A 25,779-nucleotide genomic window follows, 5' to 3' on the forward strand; every position below is an offset into this window, starting at 1 on the left:
ATTGTAGAATTGAACCAGGATTGAGTTACAGATCTTCGCACTCTCATCAATCTGAGTTTAAGCTTAAATCAGTGTTATAACTGCTTATTCTTTATAGCTTTAACTGCTCAACAAAGATTCTATCTAGCATAGGTTCAATGTTTTAGAATGCCTTGCCCACCCAAAAACATCAGAAATTTATCTCCCTCAATGCAAGTTGCCATAGCAAAAAGTGTATTGCTTATTTGATTCATCCAAGATTTATTGAAGCAGAATATATTGTCCTCAATCGCATTTTGTCAATCGATTTACATAAAATACAAAAATATTTTTATTTCTCTTAAATCCCCACAATGCAAACGTTTTAGACCAATGGTATGCTCAAGGCGAGTAAGTTGAAGATCTTAAGAAAAAAAAGAGCTTCAGAGTGGTCACATTGTCAAGAGTTATTTATACGGTATGTCCAGTAAGCAAAGTGGCAATCATATCGACATGCAGCAGCAAATAACTGCTGTTTCAGATGGATATAAATGTTTGAAATATAATGCGTTGCCCATCTGTATCTTGATCCGTTCCATGGACGTTAGCTGAGCTTTGATGTCTCACTTAAATAACTTCATTATGAGACTCTTAATAACAAGTGTTTAGGATGCTTAACTTGGCTGATGAGGTGGAGGCCTTTCTCCAAGCCTTTTCCTATCTTAATTCAATGTTCTCATTTTTTAAGTACTTTTAGCGAGAGTTGCTAGATAATGATCAGAAGTGGAACCTTTTGGCCAATTTTCCCTTTCCTGATCAGGAGCGACTGAGGTCTGAATTAAGACATGCCTTACAACTGAGAATATCTAACTCAATACAAAGCAGGGATCAAACCTGGGAATTTAGCTGGCTGCCATATAATTGTAGATGTCTTGTTTAACACTGCACATTTCTCAGCATGGCTATTATCTATCATCAGTATCATTGTGTACCATGCAAAGTTCAGGAATTGTGAGCCTCTGTAGATGGGTTGTAACAACGTAATATTTCCATCTTCCAGTTACATTGGGATAATTATATATCCATTTGCATAGTTATAAAATTAATCTGGATATATAATTCACTTTCTCCCAATAATTCATTTAATAATTTTCAGACCAAACTGCCATTTATTGCCCACCTTTTAGCCACACAATGTGGCTTTTAAGGTCACTTAAGAAGCTAGTTAAGACTCAAACATATTGGCCAGATTGAGGAAGAGTGACAGGCAGCCAAACTTTCTGATTTTTCCAACAGCTCAAGGTCATTTTTACTGATGTCAGCTTTTTGTTTCCAGATTCAAATTCTCAAACTGCTGGCATGGGATTTGAATTCTCATTGGCTGGATTAATCTGGGATTCTGGATTATTCGTCCAGTAACACAAATTACCCTCACAAAGTGTGCTCAAATGTATTTGTATAATATGACTGTCTGTGAGCCACATAAATGTTCACGGATTCATTATGTTTACTTTTTATTTATGGTTTCTCACATTTTGCCAACTGTGATGCCCTTAACACCTCTACTCCAGTAAGTGGACAGGGAATATCCCCTGGATGACTTCCATGACTGCTCTTGCTGTTAGTCTGTGACTGTCTGAAAAAAGTTGGGTTTCAGTGAGACATGGAAAAATCGCTTTCCTCTTTCTTCTCCCCCCCCCCCCCCACCCCCCCACACATCATACAATAGAGGTGAAGTGATTCACTGTAGCAAAGCATCTTGTCTCTATCTGAGAAGTATCAAATTAATTGAAGATAGGTGGGTTTTAATTATGGTGATTAGGTTGGGACCCCTAGTTTCCATGACATTTAAGCCCCAACTGTCTCAACAAACAATAGCGATTTTCAACACTGGTATTCTTTCACTGTTGTTATTCTTATGATGGTTTTGCCATGGGACGTCTAACTGCCACTGTTTGACGTCAATGCACGTGCTGCACTAAATGAAAATAAAGTAGAAAAACTAGCACAAGTACAAGATACCATAGTTTATTAAAACATTTCTGGATGCTGTATTCAATATATTTACTGTTATGATTTAAGACATTTACTATTTTATCAAATTCAGGCAGCATAAAATTCTAAAGGTTTAGTAAAGAAGCATTGTAATTTATGTATCTAGCTATTGCTTTTTCTGTTTGATCATATTGGCAGTTGAGCACTCTGTCAGACAAGTAGCACTTTGTATGGACAGCATGAGACAGACACATGAGGATGTAGAGTACTAATAGACACACTCACATAATCTTCTGCAGAATTCTTTGACAGGTATTTTTTTTGTTCTTTGTCTCAACCCACAATCTACCTTGGATTTGTGACATCCTTTGTCGGAGATCAAACAAACTAGTGACACCTGATTACATTGTACAGGTTGTTTACAGTTGCATTCTGAAAAACTCCGAGACAAGACAGCATAGTTCACCTGAAGTAATTACATTTGCACCTGGGTTACCAGTCCTAGCAAGAATGCAGGGGATTTTGGGTAACCATCCCCTTAAGCAGCATTTCCTAGGCATTTTGTCAGGTACAAAAAGATAGAAGCTTGCATATTGGCAAAGTGCGTTATTACTATCTGCCATTCAGGCTTGTCAGTTGCTCAACATCGGCAAGTATAATAGCCCACAGGGCACCAAACTACTTGGACAAACATTAGTTTGTGCCTAGCTAAACTCTATATTTGTTTTTGTGAATTTATTTTTCAGAAAGTGCCTCAATAATGTAAAAATGTTGTTATATTTATCAGCTGTAGGTCTTATGATGATTTGTGGCCCCATAGTGCTAAAGTTGACCTGTCCCAATTGGCAGTCATGCTGTATTACATAGGTTAGATGAAGTAATTATTTCTAGCCCATTGACTACAAGCAAGATTAATAGTTTCTGAAAGCACTTTAATGGAAGTCTGACCCATCTGGCTCTAGTATTATTCCTTATTTACCACGCTCTCATCTTGCTCACCTTTGGGCTATAGCATAGTGTTATTTATGTTTGTTTGCCATCTGAAAGGTTAAAGGTCAGTTTTAATGAGCTAAATAAGGCTCTGCTTAAGATTGGAGAGTATACTACCCGAAAGGGCAGTCCACAAAGAGATATAAACTCTTTGTGTTTTGGGGACCAGGGTAGTAGCTGTAATTTGATCTTAAAGAACTAGTTTCAGCAGTTTGGCTAATCATAGAGATTTTGATGGCTAACACTTTGTATTCCTCAGCATTCTACATTACATTAACATACTCACTACTGTGAATCACATTAAAAGTAAAAGTTCAATTGTCCTGTCATTCAGCTTCCAGTGTGCATTTCTTTCCGCTACAATTTGCAATTCAGTCAGCTTTATATGCAGTTGTGTTTACACAACCATTCAGTTGAAAAAAATAACAACTCACTTTCCACTTCTTCTGATAAGTTGCTCTTGGTCACACATTGGTTGTTGTTTAACTTTATTAAAGTTTTGGTTGAATTCATGCTCTGTTGGAGAAAGCTAGTTTGGGCTTCAAACCTCATGTGTTTTGGTAAAATGTGCATTCCTATACAACGTGTAGTTTATCTGTAGTTGGCATTAAAAATATGCCGCTGGTAATAATTGTGAAGCTCTTGTCAATATTTCTAAATGAAAAGAGTTGATTATAATTCTGGTTACCAAATCTGGGTGTACAGTGGCCAATTTCAAAACTTTCAGACGTAGTGATCATTTAATCTACATACCAAATGTAATGCACAAGTCAGCAAATGTAAATATCCTTTGGAAGAAACATGCATATTTGATCATATTTTCAAATTATGGCAAACAAATCGGTTAGCAGCAGGAATTGATTGAGTAATGACATACGTATAACTCCAGAGATCTATATTAGTACGAAAGAGTAGCAGCTACGAAAAGCTTCAGATTCTCTGTTACGGGCTTTATGACTTCCAGAGTGTGTTTAATAACATTCAAAGGTAAAATGATTATTTGAATGTATATTGTTATCTGTGTACGAGTGATATTTAATAATGCAAGGTTTCAGACTACGCTGTAGAAGGAATCCAAGGATAAGCTTTGGTTTTCAGAAACTTAATTTTTAAAAAAATATATTTTATTGAAGCATTTGTAATTTTCACAATTTAACATATTCACATTTCTAAAACAACCGTGCGGATCGACGCACAAAATGCCCCCTAAAATAACAACACACAATAAACCATGTACCCCACTTCTCCCACCCTATCCCAATTACCTGTATACTAAATTTCCTGTCCTTATTTAACATTACCATGCCTCCTATTTCCCCCCTCCCCTTTTTTCCTTTTCCCCCCTTACGGCTGACGTTGAGTTTTTGTTAAAGAAATCGATGAACGGCTGCCAACTCCAGGTGAATCCCTGTATTGATCCTCTTAAAGCAAACTAGATTTTCTCCAGACTGAGAAACTCTACCATATTGCTGACACACATTCCTGATTTCAGGGGGTCCGAGTCCTTCCATCTCAGCAAGATCCGTCTCTGGGCCACCAGTGGGGAGAAGGCCAGAATATCGGCCCCCCGCCCCCCCCCCCCCCCCCCTTTGCAATCGGATCTTCCGACACCCCAAATATTGCTAATTCTGAGTTCGGAGTCAAGACCATAAGATCATAAGACATAGGAGCGGAAGTAAGGCAATTCGGCCCATCGAGTCCACTCCACCATTCAATCATGGCTGATTTCAACTCCATTTACCCGCTCCCTCTCCATAGCCCTTAATTCCTCGAGAAATCAAGAATTTATTAACTTCTGTCTTAAAGACACTCAACGTCCCGGCCTCCACCGCCCTCTGTGACAATTAATTCCACAGACCCACCACTCTCTGGCTGAAGAAATTTCTCCTCATCTCTGTTCTAAAGTGACTCCCTTTTATTCTAAGGCTGTGCCCCCGGGTCCTAGTCTCCCCTGCTAATGGAAACAACTTCCCTACGTCCACCCTATCTTAAGCCATTCATTATCTTGTAAGCTTCTATTAGATCTCCCCTCAACCTCCTAAACTCCAATGAATATAATCCCAGGATCCTCTGACGTTCATCATATGTTAGGCCTACTATTCCTGGGATCATCCGTGTGAATCTCCGCTGGACCCGCTCCAGTGCCAGTATGTCTTTCCTGAGGAGTGGGGCCCAAAATTGCTCACAGTATTCTAAATGAGGCCTAACTAGTGCTTTATAAAGCTTCTGAAGTACATCCCTGCTTTTATATTCCAAGCCTCTTGCGATAAATGACAACATTGCATTTGCTTTCTTAATTACGGACTCAACCTGCAAGTTTACCTTTAGAGAATCCTGGACTAGGACTCCCAAGTCCCTTTGCACTTCAGCATTATGAATTTTGTCACTGTTTAGAAAATAGTCCATGCCTCTATTCTTTTTTCCAAAGTGCAAGACCTCACACTTGCCCACGTTGAATTTCATCAGCCATTTCTTGGACCACTCTCCTAAACTGTCTAAATCTTTCTGCAGCCTCCCCACCTCTTCAATACTACCTGCCCCTCCACCTATCTTTGTATCATTGGCAAACTTAGCCAGAATGCCCCCAGTCCCGTCATCTAGATCGTTAATATATAAAGAGAACAGCTGTGGCCCCAACACTGAACCCTGCGGGACACCACTCGTCACCGGTTGCCATTCTGAAAAATAACCTTTTATCCCAACTCTCTGCCTTCTTCCTGACAGCCAATCATCAATCCATGTTAGTACCTTGCCTCGAATACCATGGGCCCTTATTTTACTCAGCAGTCTCCCTTGAGGCACCTTATCAAAGGCCTTTTGGAAGTCAAGGTAGATACCATCCATTGGCTCTCCTTGGTCTAACCTATTTGTTATCTCTTCAAAGAACTCTTAACAGGTTTGTCAGGCACGACCTCCCCTTACTAAATCCATGCTGACTTGTCCTAATCCGACCCTGCACTTCCAAGAATTTAGAAATCTCATCCTTAACGATGGATTCTAGAATCTTGCCAACAACCGAGGTTCGGCTAATTGGCCTATAATTTTCCATCTTTTTTCTTGTTCCCTTCTTGAACAGGGGGGTTACAACAGCGATTTTCCAATCCTCTGGGACTTTCCCTGACTCCAGTGACTTTTGAAAGATCATAACTAACGCCTCCACTATTTCTTCAGCTATCTCCTTTAGAACTCTAAGATGAGGCCCATCAGGGCCCGGAGATTTATCAATTTTTAGACCTCTTAGTTTCTCTAGCACTTTCTCCTTTGTGATGGCTACCATATTCAACTCTGCCCCCTGACTCTCCTGAATTGTTGGGATATTACTCATGTCTTCTATTGTGAAGACTGACGCAAAGTACTTATTTAGTTCCTCAGCTATTTCCTTGTCTCCCATCACTAGATTACCAGCGTCATTTTGGAGCGACCCAATGTCTACTTTTGCCTCCCGTTTGTTTTTAATGTATTTAAAGAAACTTTTACTATCATTCCTAATGTTACTGGCTAGCCGACCTTCATATTTGATCCTCTCCTTCCTTATTTCTCTCTTTGTTATCATCTGTTTGTTTTTGTAGCCTTCCCAATCTTCTGACTTTCCACTACTCTTTGCCACATTATAGGCTTTCTCTTTTGCTTTGATGCATTCCCTGACTTCCTTTGTTAGCCATGGCTGCCTAATCCCTCCTCTGATAACCTTCCAGGACTTCCGACATAACATCTGCAAATCCCTGCCAGAATTCCCTCAGTTTCGGACATACCCAAAACATATGAATATGGTTGGCCGGACTACCCCCACACCGCCCACATATGTCCTCCACCTCCTTGAAGAACCTACTCATCCGGGCTACCGTTATGTGGGCCCTGTGGACTACCTTGAACTGAATCAAGCTGAGTCTAGCACAGGACGAGGATGCATTTACCCTTTTCAAAGCTTTTTCCCACAGTTCAGTTTTCAGCTCCCCTCCCAGCTCCTCTTCACCTCTCTGATAGGGACCCCTTCCCACTCTAACAACTCTCTGTATATGTCCGAAACCTTCCCACCTCCAACCCCTGTTTTTGACAGCATTTTATCCTGTAGCCCCCTCAGGGGGAGGCGAGGAAAGCTTGGGACCTGTCTCCGTACAAAGTCCTGCACTTGAAGATACCGAAACCTGTTCCCTCCCGGCAAGTCAAACTCCTCCTCTAATGTCTCCAAGGTCAGGAAGCCCTCCTGGATGAATAGATAGAAACTTAATTTTAAATGTTAATTTGTTTTGATACCATGATGGTGGGGTCGAAGCTTGCAAAATCTTTATTAAAACAAAGCAATTTGATTTGTAATGATTTTGCATTCACAAATATAATACGTTGATTAAAAGGGCAACAGTGCCAAAAACCTCAAGCACCATCTTTAATTTTGGGCATATATGTTGCTTTTGTTAACATGCCCTTGAAAACATTTGGCCAACCAGATAGAATGTGGGCCAGCCAACAAAGAAAATAATCATTGTGTATGAATGTTCAGGCAAAATCTTTTTCTATTGGGGTCAGTATACAAGCCACTATATAACTTTCCAGGGCTTGAAACATTAGATGATGAGATATAAACAGTCAGTCGAAAATGGTGAAGACTGTGCTTTAAATAGGAACAGATGAATTTGGTTGAGAGAAAAATGAGCACAGATGTTGCTGAAAGGTGGCAGAATTAATTGCTGTAGCAAGTCCTGTGTGCTCCTTTTTATAAACTATACCATTTTTCTTTTAATGATTATGTCATACCTATGCTGTACAACAATCTGATCCCGATTTTGTGGTCAGCGATGAGCTGATGACAAAGAACTGCTTACGAAGATCTAGTGATCCCTGTGGCATGGATTTCACCTTTCCTTTGTTGTCACGTCAGAGGGACTTTATGACCTCCAGCAACAGTGATGTTATCATGCATGTTATCATCATTGGCAGCATCCAATCATTTTGAAGAATTCTCAGAGACAGTAAACCAGGAAGTAAACTGCATTGATTACCCCTCACTTATTTAAAACATTTAAAGAAGCAAAATAAAGATTGTGGCATATAAGAAGCTGAAATAAACTCAAATAAATAAATATATATATATATATATATATATACACACACAAATATACATATATTTAAATCTGTAATCTTTAACATGGTGGAAAAAATTGACAATGCACAAACATAAAATTAGTTTTCCTGGGCCAGCGAGGTTGCACAGCTGAAGTAATTAATTTGTACACTAGTTCAAAACCTATAACTCATTAACAAGGTGCAAATGTTTTGGCAGGAGGATGCTTAACTGCAACATTGGGGTGTAATAAGGGGAAGCTCTCGACAGTTCAGTTAATTCTAGAAGATTGCCGCCTGCAGGAGCCTCAACAACACACCCTGTGAGGGCCCTGGATTTCCACATTCAACGACAATTTTGCAGACTCTAGAAGCTGCTGTCAATTTCACAGCATAATGATAATGAACAGTAACAGTTTTGCTGTCTTCACAACTACAAAATCTGGGCCATTATCTTCCTGTTTTATTTCTTTCATTCAATGGAGGAAAGAAAACTGTGGCAAGAATTCTTCAAGTCTTTCACAGTATGGGACACAAGTTATACCAACCATATTGGCATTATGTGACAACCATGCAGTGTATTTGTGTTTCCTTCTCTCACCTCAAAGAAAGACAAATTTAGATGGTAATTGAGGTTTTTTTGTAATTAATTCAGCTGAAACAAATCCAAATCAGATGAGGTGCAGGGCAGCACCCCCTCCATGCCACAAATTATGTTTTAAGCCCAGTGCACCAGTGTGATCTCTGAGTGGAACTTTTCTGTAAGTGTCAAATTTTGGCCAGCTTTCTGCTCTAGAATCCCAAAAGTTGGCAGCTAAGGGAAATAAAATGTCCAATGCCACTGCATTCCTTTGCTCTTCTGACATTGTGTATTTCCCCACTCCCCATTGTCACACCTCCATCTCTCTCAGCCCTATACTTTGCAATATTTTCTCCAAACCTCTTTTTGCTTTGTTATCCCCCTCCCCATTTGCTTACCTTCACCAATTTTATTTCCGAAGCTCAATTTTTTCTGGCTTTATTAGGCACTTCGGGAAATTGACTATTTTACAGCTGCTGTATAATTGGCAATATTTTTGATGTCATTGCATTTATACATAGAATATAAGCATTCCAAAACTATATTTTGTTCTGTTTCAAAGGTTTTGTCCTCCATGTTGCTTTTATAACAATGCAAAACATCATTCACATTTGTACGGTCTTAAAACTTCCTGATCAGATTTGTCTTTCAGAAAAATATGTATACAACCCTGGGAACAGATAAACCAGTTGGTATAAGGTTCATTTATAAACTCAGGGTCTCACATTAAAAAGGGTTTAAGTGAGTCACTAGAGGGCACTGGAACAACATGGCCTGGTGTCATGCTTTCCACACTTCCTGAGATTATTGAGTACTGCATGTCAGGGATTCTGTTTTATTAGTGAGGGCACTGTGTAATATATTCATCTCCATCCAAGGTTGCCATTAAATGCCCAGAACATGCCCTTCTCACAGTTATGCCCTGTTAACTATACTGATTTGGTGTAATAATTAGCTGGATTTAAGCGGTAGTAACCAACACCTAAAATTTTCCCATTGTTTTGAGTACGTGATAGAGTGCACATTCTATGTAATAAATTAAGGAGGTCAGAAACCTCCACCCTATGCCTACAACACTATTTTCTGCATCATTGTTTTAAAAGGAATATATTAACTTCCTTTTATATCTGTGTTATGATTCCACAGCTTCAGTCTGTGTGGACTGTAGTTCGCATTCTAAGACCATGTCATGTTAATCTTTCATCATTGACGATGCTTTGAAAGGTAAACTTTAACCTGAAATATGATACCCATTTTATTTTGCTTTTAAAGTTTCTTTCCATCCTGTAGATATAGACTAAGTGCAGTGCTCCATTTACTGAAGAAGGGAACAGTCAAGTTTTACATACATAAGCAATTTTCTCTGTTACGAGAACAGAAGCTCCCTACTTAGCAAAACAAATGCTACAATTACTAGCATTAAGTCACCATGCTTTGTCTTATTTATCTACCAATACCTACATTTCTATTTGTTTTTACTTCTTAAAAATTATACCAAATGTACTGTCCTTTTCATTTATCGTGATGTGCCACGAATTGGGAAAGGTTAAATAATTTCATTCGACTGTACCATATGCTTTGGGGAATAGAGGATAATGGTTCAGCACTGTTCTTCCGATTATGGGGCGTAATTCTCCGTTATCGGTGGAAAGTCCGCCGATCGGCGCAAAAAACGGCGCAAATCCGACTTGCGTCACGTCGGAAAAATGGGTCGATAGTCTCCGGCCCGAAATGGGCTAGCAGCGACGTAACGGGATCCGCGCTTGCGCAGTGGTTCACGCCGTGCAGCGTCATACGCGCTGCACGGCGTGACGCTCATAAGGCCGCGCTGCTCCCCCCCACCCGACCGGAACACCCGACCGCAACACCCGACTGGATGGCTGGCCGTCGCTCAGCCCCGAGGTTCGAGTCACGCGATGTGGAGGCGCTCCTGGACACGGTGGAGCAGAGGAGGGACGCCCTGTATCCCGGGCACGGCCGCAGAGTTGCCCCACGCCACAGCCGGCGTCTGTGGAGGGAAGTGGCAGAGGCCGTCACCGCTGTGGCCCTGACACCACGGACAGGCACCCAGTGCCACAGAAGGTGAACGACCTCGCCAGAGCAGGCAGGGTGAGCCTCCCCCATATCCCCCCTCCCCATATCCCCCCTCCCCCATATCCCCCCTCCCCCATATCCCCCCCTCCCCCATATCCCCAAGTGAATCCAGCCCTAACCTTAACCTCTGCAATGCACGCGCAACCGATGGCGTGCATTCATATACCTGCCTAACACTGTTGCCTTTTACCCCTGCCCCCCCCCCCCCCCCCCACAGGAGAAGCGCGCACACAACAATAGGGAGCATGTGAGGACTGAAGGAGGGCCCGCTGATGAGAGGCCACTGACCGTACACGAGGAAAGGGCCCTGGAACTGGCTGGCGGACCTGAGGACCGGGAGGTTGCTGATGCAGAGGTCGGGGGCGTACTAGCGAGTGAGCCACCGACAGCCCGTCCCCATATCCCCCCTGCCCTATATCCCCCTCCCCCGTATCACCTGATCACTGCCTGATGTCTAACCATGCATGCTTCATTGTGTATCGCAGGACCAAACGTCCAGGCACCCATCCCCGCAGATGCAGACCGCCCGCAGGATGCCCCTCGGAGATCACAGGAGATGGAGAGACCCGCACCCTCCAGCATGCGACGCCCGCAGGATGCCCCTCGGAGACCACGGGAGACGGAGAGACCCGGACCCTCCAGCATGCGACGCCCGCAGGATGCCCCTCTGAGACCACGGGAGACGGAGAGACCCGGACCCTCCAGCATGCGACGCCTGCAGGATGCCCCTCGGAGACCACGGGAGACGGAGAGACCCGGACCCTCCAGCATGCGACGCCCGCAGGATGCCCCTCGCACACCACGGGAGACGGAGAGACCTGGAGCAACAGGGAGACGACACCCCCGTCACGTGCGGGAGCGACCACCCAGCGACGAGGGGGGCAGCCACAGGCCCCCGTCACATCCGAGCTAGGACACCACTACCCAGGACACCACTACCCAGGACACCACTACCCAGGACACCACTACCCAGGACACCCCTACCCGGGACAGCACTACCCAGGAAGACGAAATACCGGACAGTGACTCAGAGTAGATGGGTGGACCCGAACCCCCACCCCAAAGTGCCATGGACTCAGAGTGGGACGAAGAGCACGACACAACGCCACTGCTGTCACCAACACCCTCCACCATCGCAGAAACACTCACCACGGTTGGGCACTTTAGTGATGAGGCGTCTGGTACACTCACTGGTGCACACAACACAGCCGTCCCGGTACAGCAGGTGGAGGTAGGAGCAGCAGAGGGACCGGGCGGTCAGAGGGCAGCCCAGCCCAAGCGAACATCTGCCGCCCAGATGGATCCCGGGTTCCTGCAGTTACCACACCCACACATAGATCCGATGCAACCACCGACCCGGAGACGAGCGAAGAGGGTGACGGGCGGCTGCGGTCGCAGGTGGAGGAGTCCACCCGCGTCCAGGAGCTGGGAGTGGTGCCGGTCATGCGTGCCACCCAGGCTGACACCGCACGGGTGGCGTCCGCGGTGGAGGCAATGGGTGCGACGGTGTCAGACATGGGGAACGGTTTGCGAGGCCTGGGGCCTTCCGTGCAGGCGGCATCTGTGGCCCAGGACATGGCTGCCCTCTCACAGGAGGCCATGAGCCAGTGCCAGCGCCAGATGGCAGAGGCGCTCAACGCCATAGCCCAGTCTCTGCAGGCCATGGCCCAGTCTCAGCAGGCCATGGCCCAGTCTCTGCAGGCCATCGCTGACGGCATCGGCGCCAGTGGCCATGTGCGAGCCGACGTCGCACTGTCACAGACAGGGTTTGCCAACCCCCTGGGCTCCATGGCTGCAAACCTGCAGACCCCTGTCGATACCAGCACGGGCCTCCAGGACTGGCAGCGCCAGATGTCGGGGGGGCGTCGGATGGCCAGTCCGTTCGCATCCCCCACCCATGTAGAGGCCTGGGGGCCATCGGGCACCCCGAGGGAGGAGGAGGTGGTGTGGTCCATCCCGGCTCCCTCTGTAGGGGAGGTCCCGGTACACCGCGACACCTCGGACTCCCCCCCCCCCCCTTCCGACCCAGGTGCATCGGGTGGGCAACGGGCAGGACAGGCTGGCAGCTCGCCATCCCAGTCGCCCGGGCCGCAGCCTGGCCCATCTAGGCCAGGACGCCCCAGGAAACGGCCGCCAAAGGGATCCAGTGTCAGAGGGCAGGAATCACAGGAGTCCACCTCCAGTTCTGCTGTACCGTCTGGGGAACCACGTAGACGTAGTCAAAGGGCCCGTAAGGCCAAACAATTAGACACTGAGTAAGTTGGCACGGGTGCAGGGCACACATGAGTTTTAGGGGCTAGGGCACGTGCATGAACTCCTTTGGTTATTAAAGTCAATGTTACACCTACCGAAGCTGCCTTTGTGCTCTGTCCAAAGTGTGCGGGGGTGTCATGTACGTTGAGCGCAAGTGTGTGTGTGAGGGGTGGTCTTACCTCAGCCCCAGGTGAGTCTGCCCCCTTCCCCCTGGGCCGCCATCAACATCCCCCGGGCAGAGGACGGGACCGTGCGCTGCAGTGTCACAGCCGCATGCAGGGATGGTCCGGGTGGATGGTGGTACTGTGGCCATGGGTCAGACATAGTCCAACGATGTAGAGCCAGGAGCTCATCGCAGGGCGGGTTGTCATCATCCTCCATGGCCTGCGATAGACACGCGTCCACCCGCAACTGTGTGAGCCCGGCCCGTTGTGCCGCAGGTGGATCGGCAATGGGGGGGGGGGGGGTGGTGTGCATGCGGGTGGGGTGGGTGGGGTTGGGGAGGGGGGTGAGGGTGCTGGGTGGGTGGATGGGTGGGGGGTGTGGATGGTCGGCTGTTGCCATGTTGTGCGGTCTGTGGCCATACTACCCGATTCCCACGCCCATCTAGTCAGTGAAGCGGGCGTCTATCAGTCTGTCCCGTGCCCGCTGGGCCAGCCGGTAACGGTGGACAGCCACCCGCCTGTGTCTACCCCGTCTGCCCTGACCATTGCCCCCATCCCCCTCATCTGGGGAGGACTGGGCCTCTTCCTGCTGCTCCTCCACTCCGCCCTCCTCTGCCTGCGGCACATCGCCCCTCTGCTGGGCTATGTTGTGCAGGACGCAGCACACCACAATGATGCGGCCGACCCTATCTGACTGATACTGGAGGGCGCCCCCAGAGAGGTCCAGGCACCTGAAACGCATCTTCAGCACACCAAAGCACCTCTCGATCACTCCCCTTGTCGCTACATGGGCATCATTGTAGCGGTTCTCCGCCTCATTGCGTGGCCTCCGTATAGGCGTCATCAGCCACGATCGCAATGGGTAGCCCCTGTCGCCCAGCAACCAGCCCCTCAGCCGGGGATGGCGTCCCTTGTACAGGCCGGGGATGGATGACCGCGACAACACGAATGAGTCGTGTACACTGCCTGGGTGACGGGCGCAGACGTGCAGGATCATCATGCGGTGGTCGCAGACCACCTGTACGTTCATCGAATAGGTCCCCTTCCTATTAGTGACCACGGCCCTGTTATCTGCAGGTGGCCGCACGGCGACGTGCATCCCATCGATCGCGCCCTGGACCATGGGGAACCCGGCAACGGCAGAGAAGCCCACGGCCCGGGCATCTTGGCTGGCCCGGTCCACGGGGAAGCGGATGTAGCGGTGCGCCATGGCATATAGGGCATCTGTCACTGCCCGGATGCACCGGTGCACCGATGTCTGCGATATGCCGGACAGGTCCCCACTCGGTGCCTGGAATGACCCCGTTGCATAAAGGTTCAGGGCCACCGTAACCTTGACTGACACGGGGAGAGGGTGTTCCCCGCCAGTGCCACGCGGTGACAGGTGTGCCAGCAGGTGGCAGATGTGTGCTACGGTTTCCCGGCTCATCCGGAGTCTCCTCCTGCATTCCCGGTCCGTGAGGTCCTGGTATGACTGCCGGGGCCGGTACACACGGGGCGCCCTCGGGTGCCTCCGTTGCCGTGGGGCCGCGACGTCCTCCTCCCCCTCCTCGTCCTGTCGGTCAGGTGTCCCTCCAGCCTGGGCGGCTGCCACCTGCCCCTCTGCGGCAGCCTGCGCCGCCTCTCTGGCACGCTCCTCCTCCTCCTCCTCCTCCTCCTCATCCAGGGCAACATAGACATGAGCGGCTGCCACCACGGCGGCCAACATCGCTGGATGATCTGAAAACATGACGGCCTGGTGGGGGGGGGGAGGGGAACGACGACATGTCATCATTGCCCATATCCTCTCCTCCCCCCAGCCAGGTGGCATGGACCGCATGGGTCCAACTGTTGGAGGCTGGCACCTGGCTAGGTGGACCAACTCACTTGCCCTCCCATCCCCCTCCTCGGCACGGACCCCCCCCCCCCCCCAACCTCCACCCCAGCACTGACCCAACCCCCAACCTCCACCCCGGCACGGGCCCCCCCCCCAACCTCCACCCCAGCACGGACCCCCCCCCCAACCTCCACCCCAGCACGGACCCCCTCCCCAACCTCCACCCCGGCACGGCACGGACCCCCCCCCAACCTCCACCCCAGCACGGACCCCCCCCCCCAACCTCCACCCCAGCACGGACCCCCCCCAACCTCCACCCCAGCACGGACCCCCCCCAACCTCCACCCCGGCACGGCACGGACCCCCCCCCCAACCTCCGGCACGGCACGGACCCCCCCCCCTCCAACCTCCACCCCAGCACGGACCCCACCCCGGCACAGACCCCCTCCCGGCACTCCCCCGGAGCCCAGCCTACTCTAACCACCCCCCCCCCCCGCCGCACACACACACACACAACCCGAGACACACCTCTCCTCACGCAATCAGACTGCGGCCACGCCATTGCCTGCCCAGAGCCAACCCCCCAGGCCGTCACTCACCTCCACGCTGGTCGGCGTGAGCCTGGAGCACCGGGTCACGCCGATGAAAAGGAGGTTTGATTCACGTCGACGTGAACGGTCATCACGTCGACGGGACTTCGGCCCATGCGGAAGGGAGAATATCGGCAGGCCGAAAATCGGCTGCCTTGCGCAGACCCGTGACATTCTCCGCGGCAGCGGCGCCATTAACGCCCCGCCGACTTTTCTCCCTTCGGAGACTTCGGCAGCGGGGCGTGATTCACGGCGGCCAACGGCCATTCTCTGACCCTCTGGGGGGTCGGAGAATGACGCCCATGGTGTTACTTTTTGTACTCCTTTCATTGAGATGAAAAGAAGAATTTTAAATTTGGTTAAAAAACTATACAAATATAATGTCAATAGGGCTTTACTATATAATAATACTTGACAAAGTCACATTGAGCTGTAGTACAGAAATGTCAGAAACTGCACAGTAGTTAAAATTTAAAACTTGGGCTCCTCATTGATACTCACTTTAGCGGGCAAGATGGCACAGCCATTTGCCCTTAAAACCTATAGTTCTTGACACTGCCTCTGGGACATCATGTGCTGCAGTGAGCTTGTATCCAAATGTTACTTGATGCAGTTTGTACTGAAGCATTTTGCCTTGTGGAGTCAAGATCTTGGGATACAAAAATTACTATCCACAAAGGGCGGCAGAACATGGTTCATGATATTTAAACCTATTTATATGCTTTAAACCTATTTGGATGGTTTAACTGCATTAACTTTTCACCCTCTTTTCAAGCATTCTTTTGAAATATTTTCATTTTAATGACTGATTTTGACTTTGATGTTTGAAATTATTTTGCATGGTGCGCATTAATGTCTACAGTCCTCTTGTCACATTCTTTAACCTGATGAGTGGTATTAGACATAGATTGGTAAGCATTTAATTTATGAAAGCACAATGGTAATGTAATGAGTACGGTAATTATATTTCTGTTTTTTTTCAAAATCAAGCTGCTGTACAATAATGGTACAGTTTAACACATTATCCATAATAATGTGTATCCATAATATAAACATTAGTGAGAAAAAAATGCAAAATCTAAAGTGCAGGCAAATTTTGGAAATCATGTTTTCCAAACATTGTTTCCAAACAATGAATTTACAGTACTCATGACAAATGTTTAAAAACTTGTTAAATGAAACATTAATGAATTTGATCATTGCTAAATGCGATGGCTGAAGCTTTCCTCCTTTATTCCTTGTTTCAACAATAATGAATAATCTTTGAAATTGTAATTTCAGTTACTGTCTGAATAATTAGAAAAAAATAATGAAATTTCCCTGTCCACTGCTCAAATGGGGATTAAACATCCCCATGCTTTTCTAATGTTTTAAAAATGAGAAATTGGCTTGGTGTTTTGAGGTTAGTCATTTTCCTAGTAGAGGAAATACACCTGCTTCCAACATTTACAGAAGGCACAAGGCTTCTGTTAGCAAAAGGAGTGCACCTGTTCTAAGAGGATGCACAAATGTGAAGGGAACTTGAAAATAGATTACACTGTCAAGACACTCAGAATGATGCCATGGTTTTATTGATAGAGTCTATTGGGGTGAGGCTCAGGGGCATACTACCAGCAAAAAGAGGTCTCGTAAAAATTATCTTTCATTTTAACTTCCTATTATCATTACTTAAAGTGTTGAATCACGTGTGACAAATCTAACACTGGACTGGGCAAGAGAATTGTCGGTACTTTTTCATTAACCTGCAGCAAGATAGATGAATGATATTCCCTAAGGTTAAAACAACAATTAGCAGATCTTTAACATAAAAGAGGTATGTCTCAGAGTCAGGATGTTAGAAGTAGAAACATTTTTCATCTGAAACCAAATTGTTTTTTTAATGTAAATGAATAAATGTTAATGTAAATAACCATTTACACTGGTTAAATGTGATTCGCATATTTGACAGGTCTGTGTGTGGGAACCAGAAACTGAAGCTATTAATGAATGGGAATCAGCAAAGGTGTTATGCCATGGAACGCAATCTATTTAATGGCAATACAGAAAAGGATATAATGTGTTGTTCTCTAAGGCTCTTGTTTATCTGTTGTTTGCTTGAATGTTATAAAAATGACCAGCATGACCCCACTGCACTTCCTTGAGCTGGATGGCTCTGCAGATTGTAACTCAACAATTCTCGAGCTTTGTGGACCTGCACAAGCCTGAGGCTGTGCTATAGGAACAGATTTGTTCAGGTGTGCGCTATCCGTTTAAGGTCCATTAAATACATTGTAGGAATTCTTTCTCTTTTTGCTTTTCAAAACAAACGCACAATGCAGTGTTTATGTGTGATACATATATTGACTTCACACTCAAACACAACGTACTCCCACAACTCTGTGCTTTTGACCTCCTGGGGAAGCTACATGTTGCAAGTTTAACCTACTGCTGCACAAGCTGCAATTAAAAAAAAACACAATGTTTAGTGTTGTGCTAAAGTTCAAATATTGTGAGGGCAAGATGGCCTAGAGGCACATCAGGTTGCTGTAGCAACGTGTCTTGCCATAGAAAGGTAGGATGTGGACTCACTCCAGTGGACATGTTCGCAAGTTCTACTTTGTGAATATTCTGGATTATCCTTTTCATGTACACACCAAAGCGGTCTTTTTGAGCAGTGCAATACTTGATGCAGTACAGGAAATCATCAATGGCATGACAGGATCTAATAAAAAATAACTTTATTGATACCATCCCTTGCAATTTGAATCTAGAACGACAGAATTTGATCAAAACATGTGTACCATAAGGAAGTACCAAGCTATTATTACTCCAGTGAATATGTCAATAGGAAAAAGTGCAAATTAATTTGGATGTGGAGATAATATTGGAATCAATAACTTAATTTTAGGGTCCACTATTATCAGCAATGCATTGTAACAGTAACAGTTTCAAGCAGGAGAAGATTCTTGTTTCATCTAGCACACATGTATTCCCTTGGGGCATTTGTAATAACCCTAATTGCAAATAAGTTGAAATGAAGGGAATGCTAAAGGATTGTACAATCGTAGAATCATTGAGTGATGCAACATAAAAGGAGGTCATTCAACTCGTCCAGCCTCTGCTGGCGTCTGTGAAGGAGCTATCCAATTAATCCCACTCCCCTGCTCTTTCCCCTTAACCCTGTAAGTGTTCCCCATTCACATATTTATCCTGTTCTCTTTCAAAAATTATTTTTGTTGCTATCAAAACATCAAGAGAGGGAGACTACTATTGTTTGGAGAACATGCAACCAAACTACATTGCCACTTTTCTACAATGGTAACAAGAATCTTAATTTTAAAATGGCTTTCTGTAAAACATTGCTATTATGAGGACGATCAAGGTAGATTGATGATCAGTGTAGTTTTCGGGCCTCTGAAGGATAAAGGAAGGATGGTTAAGGTGAGGGAATGGTAGAAACACATAAGTGATTGTCTCACTCTTCACAAAAGAGGTGCAAATTGGGATTGTAAAATCATCAGGTGGGTTGGTATAATTAGTGGAGGTTATTATTAAAGGATATATGTTATGAAAGTGCATGCACTCAAGCTTAAGGTTGCTAGGTCATTGAATTATTGAGGGATATAAGGGAAGAATTTTAAAGGCTCTAGAATAACATTTTCTAAAATTTGCAAAGGAAATTATAAAGCAGTTGGAGAACAATGACTTGATTTGGTTCACTTGGCATAGATTTCATCCAGGTAGTGCTTGATGTTTCTGGAAGAACAAAGACTTTGAACTCGGTCATGGCAGGAGACTCTCAGGAGGACAATGAAAAACACTTGAGATTACCTCAAAGCATCCCAGAAGAGGTCAATTATCCCCTTGACTCATTGGAGCCCCTGGCTTGTGACCAACCAAAATAGAGAAGGTACGTTCAGGAAAACACCAAATACAGTGAGAGACTCCATTGATAACACACACGGGCAAAGTCGAGACATCGGAGAGGGCACACAAACTTCCCAACAACTCATCTACCCGAGCCTCCAAGCACCATCTGCCCCACATATGGTAGAGTCTGCAGATTGTGTGTTGAATTCATCAGCCATCTCAGAACCCATTGAAACCAGAGTGGAAGCAAATCATCCTTGATCTAGAGGGACTGCTTAAAATGAAGAGACTAAAGAAATTAGAAAGCAAATAGAGAAGACTAGAGGTGATATATGTAGATTTCCACAAATAAATTGATGAAGTACCACATAGAAAGTGAATGTACATAGAATGAAGGGAATTTTGCTATGGATAGATATTTTTATGCCCTTAACTATAGGAATAGAAATAAAAATAACTTCCATAGACTGGAAAGAAGTGGCAAATAGTCCGCAGGGGTCTGTGTTGAAGCCACTCTCATTTAGCTGATAAAATGAGGGAATGTTTAAAAAAAAAATACTGGCACCACCTTTTGGGGATGTAGCAAATTGTGGCAAGCATTTTGAAAAACTATAAGTACATATATAAATAGGCTAGATGAATGGGCAGATTCATCACTCAGTATTGAAAAATATGATGTCATATATTTTGGACAAAAGCAAAAGAAAGAAGATTTTAAACGGATACAAGGCAGACAGATTTTGATGTGCAGTTACACAGGCTGATACAGGTGACAGCACGAGTAAAATTGCTGTAAAATAGCAAATGGAATCCTTAGACTTGTATCAGGAATACAAAATTCAGGAAGTGATGTTGACTTTCTACAGCCTTGGGCTATATTAGGCTGCAGTTTTTATAGTTCTTACCAGAAACACAATTAAAACAATGGAAATTTGCAACCTAGATTCACCAGGATACTACCAGGGTTGGGAGGACTACATTTACTTTTGTTTTTATTACTTTTTCTGAGTTACAAAGTCAGGGCTCAGAGTGTGGACAGGGGCGAACCCCTAATCCAGCTCCTTGCCTGCTCCAAACACCAATTCAAATTCAAATTGAATCCAATTCATGGTCCCCACAAGCGAGACATACCAGATCTGAGCCAAAAGGCAGAGCAGATACTACACTTGACCTTAGCCAAAAGGACGAGAAGCGATGAGGAATACATTTACAAGAGACTTGAGATGTTGAGGCTTTTTCACCAAAAATGCGAAAGGTATTTAAATTTATGAAGGGTTATAATGGGGCACATGATTAGAGATTGTTTTCACTGGTTTGTGTTATGAACCCCGCTGATGTTCAATGCAAGTATATCCCAAATCCCAGAAGGGAAACTTGGAACGCTGGTTCTTAACAGCTTATTTTTGCAATTTGGAAAAGTGTGAGAAAAGAGATAAGCCCCATATGTTGTAATTTATTCAAATAACAATACATTTATTGAATTTTAAAACACATAAAGCAACAGTAATAAACATTTATAATTAACTACAATAATGGTTACCCAGAAAGTATATTTGAATATATCACCTAACTAATCTATCGACTTTACGAAACTCCGAGAATACACCTTCCCCAAAGCAACATCCCTTGTGTTTTAAAACCATGAACTAAATCCAGCAAATAATTATCACACAAGACCTTTTGGGAAGCATTTCTTCTAACTTAGAATAGAACTTTTGGGGTCCAACACAGCTTTCTTTTGCTTTTGTCTTTTTTACTGAAACAAGATTATGGAGAGCAAGATTACGAATGGGCTTGAGAGGATAAATAGAAAAATAACATTTCCACTGGTGCCTTGAAAGCTAGGACATCAATTTTGGATGACCACTAAAGGAATGAAAGAGAGTGCGTCATTAAAATGTTTTGCCATGAGAGGCTCTTGAAGTAGAGACTATAAAATAATTTATCAGAAAAACAAAAACAAGCTGGAAATTCGCAGCATCTCAGTCAACACCTGTAAAGAGAAAAGATGGTTTAGCTTTTTAAAACAAATGAATAATTTTACTAGCTGTGAATTTCCTAGGATTCCTGTTTTTGCTTCAGGGATCTATCATTTATAATTTTTTTATTTGTATAATCTAAAAGTCATAGAATCATCACCATTATTATTATTACGACACAGAAGGTAATGCTGCCCAATGAGTCCATGCCGGCTTTTTGTAGAGCAATCAAGACAGTCCCATTCTCCCACTTTATCTCCATAGCCGTGCAGGTTTGCTACCCCCAAATGTCTGTTCAATATCTTCATGAAATCATTGCTTGTCTCTGCTACGACCATCCACGTAGGTAGGGTTCCTGGCTGTTAACCCTCAAGTTTAAAAAAAAAAACATTCTTCCTCATGGCCATTCCCACATCTCTTGGCCAGACCTTTAATTGGTGTTCCCAAGTCCTGCACCATCAGCTGATGGGAATAGCTGTTCTTTGTCTACCTATCTAAACTTATCATCTTTTCCTTAATCTTCACCACCCGCCCACCTCCCTGCTCTCCCAGCCAATTGGATATGTCTCCAATTCTACCCTCCCCTTCCATATCCGGAAGCAACAGTCCCTCCAGCAGTCGGTACCTCGGCAACCTGGCGAACACTTCAAAACCTTCCGTGTGAAGTCTCTTACCTGCAGGTACCCAAACTCACTCCCTCTCGGGAGCTCTACCATCTCCCTCAATTCATCCATACTGGCAAACCCTTCTTCCAGATACAAATCACTCACCTTGACCAGCCCCACTTCTCCCCACCTCCTGTACATGCCATCCATCCCCTCCGGCTCAAACCCGTGATTCTCACACGACAGCGTTAACACCGACATCCCTTCCATCCTAAAATGTCTCCTCAACTGGTTCCAGATCTTCACCTTGGACTGCACCACCGGGCTCACTGGGTACCTGCTCGGCGCCATTGGCAACGCTGCCGTCACCATAGCCCTTAATCTGGACCCCTTACAGGATTCCTCCTCCATCCTAACCCCTTCTCACCCTCTCCTTCCCACCATCACCTCACCTTCTCCACGTTTGCCGCTCAATAATAATGAAGCAGGTTCGGCAACACCAACCCTCCTTTCTGCCTCTGCCTCTGTAACAGGGTGCTCCTAATCCTTGGCACCTTAGAGCGACACCCGATGTTCCCTCTGTCGCCCCATAATCCCCTGCCACTCTGCTGACCCCCTAAGAGCCATTGCCAGAGGCTTTATAGGCAGCGCAAACAACTGCGATGACAGCGGGCATCCCTGCCTTGTAGCCCTGTGCAATTCGATGTTCCGTGAGCCCATGTCATTCGTTCGCATGCTTGCCTAGGTGACACATGTAACAAGTGCACCCATGCCACAAACCTTGGGCCAAACCCAAACATTCCCTGCATCTCAAACAGGTACCACACTCCACCTGGTTTCATGCCTTCTCCGCATCCAAGGACACCACAATCTCCAGTACTTGGGCACCTGATGGGGTCATAATTAAATTTAACAGCCTCTTTATATTACTAGAAATCTACCTGCCCTTTACGAAGCCTGTTTGGTTCTCCGCAACCACCTCAAGGACTCATCCTTCCCGCCAATAACTTGGCCAGTACTTTCACGTCTGTATTTAATAGCGATATGGGCCTATATGACCCACTTCCACCGGGTCCTTCCCCTTTTACGGTATTAACATGATCGTTGCCTGCGTCATCGTCTCCGGCAGCTCCCCCTTGTCCAATGCCTCATTAAACACCCCCAAGAGATGTGGTGCCAGGTCCGTTGCAAACTTCTTATGAAATTCCGCTGGATATCTATCAGGCACCGGAGCCTTCCACGACTTCATATCCCTTATACTGTCCAGTATCTCACTCAGCCCCAGGGGCTCCTCTAGCGCCTGCCTCTTCTCTTCCTCCAGCTGAGGATACTCCAATTTATCTAAAAGCCGTCCCATGTCCCCCTCTTCACCCCCTGTGTCCGCCCTGTACAGCTCCTTATAATACTCACAACACCTAATTTATCTTCCCCATTTCTGGCACCACATCCCGGCCCCAGTCCGTATCCTCAATATTTCCCTGGATGCGGCCTGACTCCGTAGCTGGTCCACTAGCATGCGGCTCGCTTTCTCCCCGTATTCATATTGCACCCCTCTTGCCCTACGCAACTGTCCTACCTCCCCCCCTCATTGTCACCGTATTGAATTGCCCCTGTAATTTTTTTCCTCCTCGTCAATTCCTCCATGGTGGGCACCCTCAAGTACTCCCTATCTATCTTCACTATCTCGTTCATTAGCCGTTCATAGTCTCTCCTTTTCCTAACCGCATCAACCTTGAATGAGATCATCTTCCCTTGGACCACTGCTTTTAGCGCTTCCCAAAAGGTGGCTACTGCCACCTCCCCATTCTGGTTCAATTCTACATAATCTTTAATCGCAGCCTGCACTTTATCACAAAAGTCTCCGTCTACCAACAACCCCAAATCAAGCCTCCACCCTGGCCTCTGCTCCCGTCCCAATCTAAGCCGAATCTCCAGCCAGTGGAGCGCTTGATCAAAATTAATATCCCCGCATACTCTGCCTCCTCCACCCTTATCAACACCTCACCGCTCACCACAAAAAAATCAATTCTGGAATACACCCTATGCACATCTGACCCTTCTCCCTGGGTTCTTGAAGCACCACAGGTCCACCATACCCATCTTTTCCATAAACCCACCCAGCTCCTTTGCCATTCGTATGCTCCACATCGACATGGGGCTCAACCTATCAACCCTCGGCTCTAGGACACAGTTAAAATCTCCTCCCATAATCAACTGATGCATGGCCAAGTCCGGGATTGCTGCCAGCAACCCCCTCATAAAACCTACATCATCCCAATTCGAAGAATACACATTCACCGACACCACCGGAGTCCATTCTAACACCCCACTCACAATCACATATCTCCCACCAGGGTCCCTCACTTTCTTTGCGTGTACAATTTCTTAGCCATGTACAATTCCATCCTGTACATGGCCCATCTAAAATGGCCCCCTTCTCCGCCCCTGACCATGTCTGTTCTCCCACCTCGCCGCGTAGCATCACCCTCCCTACCACCTCCTGCCCCCTCCCCCCTCACCCCCCCACTGCCACCTCTCTTGGACTTCTCCCGCACCTCACTTCCGTTAACCAGCATTACTTGCTTGCATGGCAGCCCCAGTAATATTTCCAGCCTTCACACATCACACATAATTTCGCCGGGTGGAGCACCCCAAACCTGATCTGCCGCCGATAAAGCACGCTGTTTCGCCAGCTCAGCTCCAATGTCCTGATATATTCAGACCTTGTTCCCTTCCCATTCACAGTTGCGCTTCTCCCTGGCACACCGTAAGATCTCTTTCTCCTGGAACGTATGGAGTCGCACAATCACTGCCCACGGCAGCTCCTCTGCTCTAGGCATCTGCCTCAGACACCTGTGGACTCTGTCCACTTCAGGGGCCTTATCCGGCACCCCCTCCGCCACCGGCCCAGCCAGCATCCTCGACACGTACCTCGTGTCACTCAGACCTTCCACTCCTTCAGGCAGGCCCAATATCCAAAGGTTCTGCCTGCTCAAACTGTTTTCCTGCTCCTCCACCTTTGCCCGCAATGTCTTGCAAAGGTCTCCTAAGAACCCCACCTCTGTCTCCAATGCCACTACCCGATCGCTGTGATCCAACACCACCCTCTCAATCTCTCGGATCTGCGACCTCTGCACCTCCAAACATTTCTCCACCCTCTCCATCCCTTCAGGGGTGCCACAGCCCCTTCAATGGCTTTCGAGCGATCCTCCTGGGCTAAATAGCTGGCTTTTAAAGCAGGCCAGCAGCACGGTTCAATTCCCGTACCAGCCTCCCCGGACAGGTGCCGGAATGTGGTGATTAGGGGCTTTTCACAGTAACTTCATTTGAAGCCTACTTGCGACAATAAGCGATTTTCATTTTTTCTTTTTTTTCCTGCATCTCCTTCTGCTGGTGGAACTCATCCTTGATCAAAGCATCAACTGCTCCAACTAGGGCTTTCTGACTTGCATTAGCCCTTCCCCCTCCGCAATCCTGCTACTGGCTGCTGCGCCACAGGTCCCCTCCAACCCCTTGGCCAAGTCTTTCTCCTTCTTCTGCTGGGGTTTGGTAATCAGTGGACGTACTGCTCCCAGGGTGAACTACTCCTCTGACCTGCAGCGACACCTTTCTGTCGAAGTTGCACCCAATTTCGGAAAAAATAGCTCTTTTCTATGCCTTCAAGCAGGAGCTGCCCTGTGTGAAGTCACCGGCTCAGCTTGCTTTTTGGAAGTAAAGCTTCACATTGCACACTAATGTTGCTTCACTTTGCTGATGAAATTTTCCTTTTGCAACATTTCCAGATTTTCACTATGTAATAATTTTTCAAATCGCCATGCTTAATAAAAGAAACATGAAATTAAAAATAC

At 46.2% G+C, this 25,779-nt stretch overlaps 1 protein-coding gene and 1 non-coding gene across 4 annotated transcripts in view; one reads left to right on the forward strand and one right to left on the reverse strand.

Annotated features, from left to right (window-relative positions):
- The window catches only part of fto (FTO alpha-ketoglutarate dependent dioxygenase), a 637,435-nt gene that overhangs the window by 66,907 nt on the left and 544,749 nt on the right, over window positions 1–25,779 (forward strand). The window lies entirely within an intron of this gene.
- LOC140384997 (U2 spliceosomal RNA) lies at window positions 20,344–20,543 on the reverse strand. Its single transcript, XR_011933264.1, has one exon. It is a non-coding gene; the product is annotated as a U2 spliceosomal RNA (small nuclear RNA).

This window comes from Scyliorhinus torazame, chromosome 10 (assembly GCF_047496885.1).
Source record: "Scyliorhinus torazame isolate Kashiwa2021f chromosome 10, sScyTor2.1, whole genome shotgun sequence".
NCBI classification, from domain to species: domain Eukaryota; kingdom Metazoa; phylum Chordata; class Chondrichthyes; order Carcharhiniformes; family Scyliorhinidae; genus Scyliorhinus; species Scyliorhinus torazame.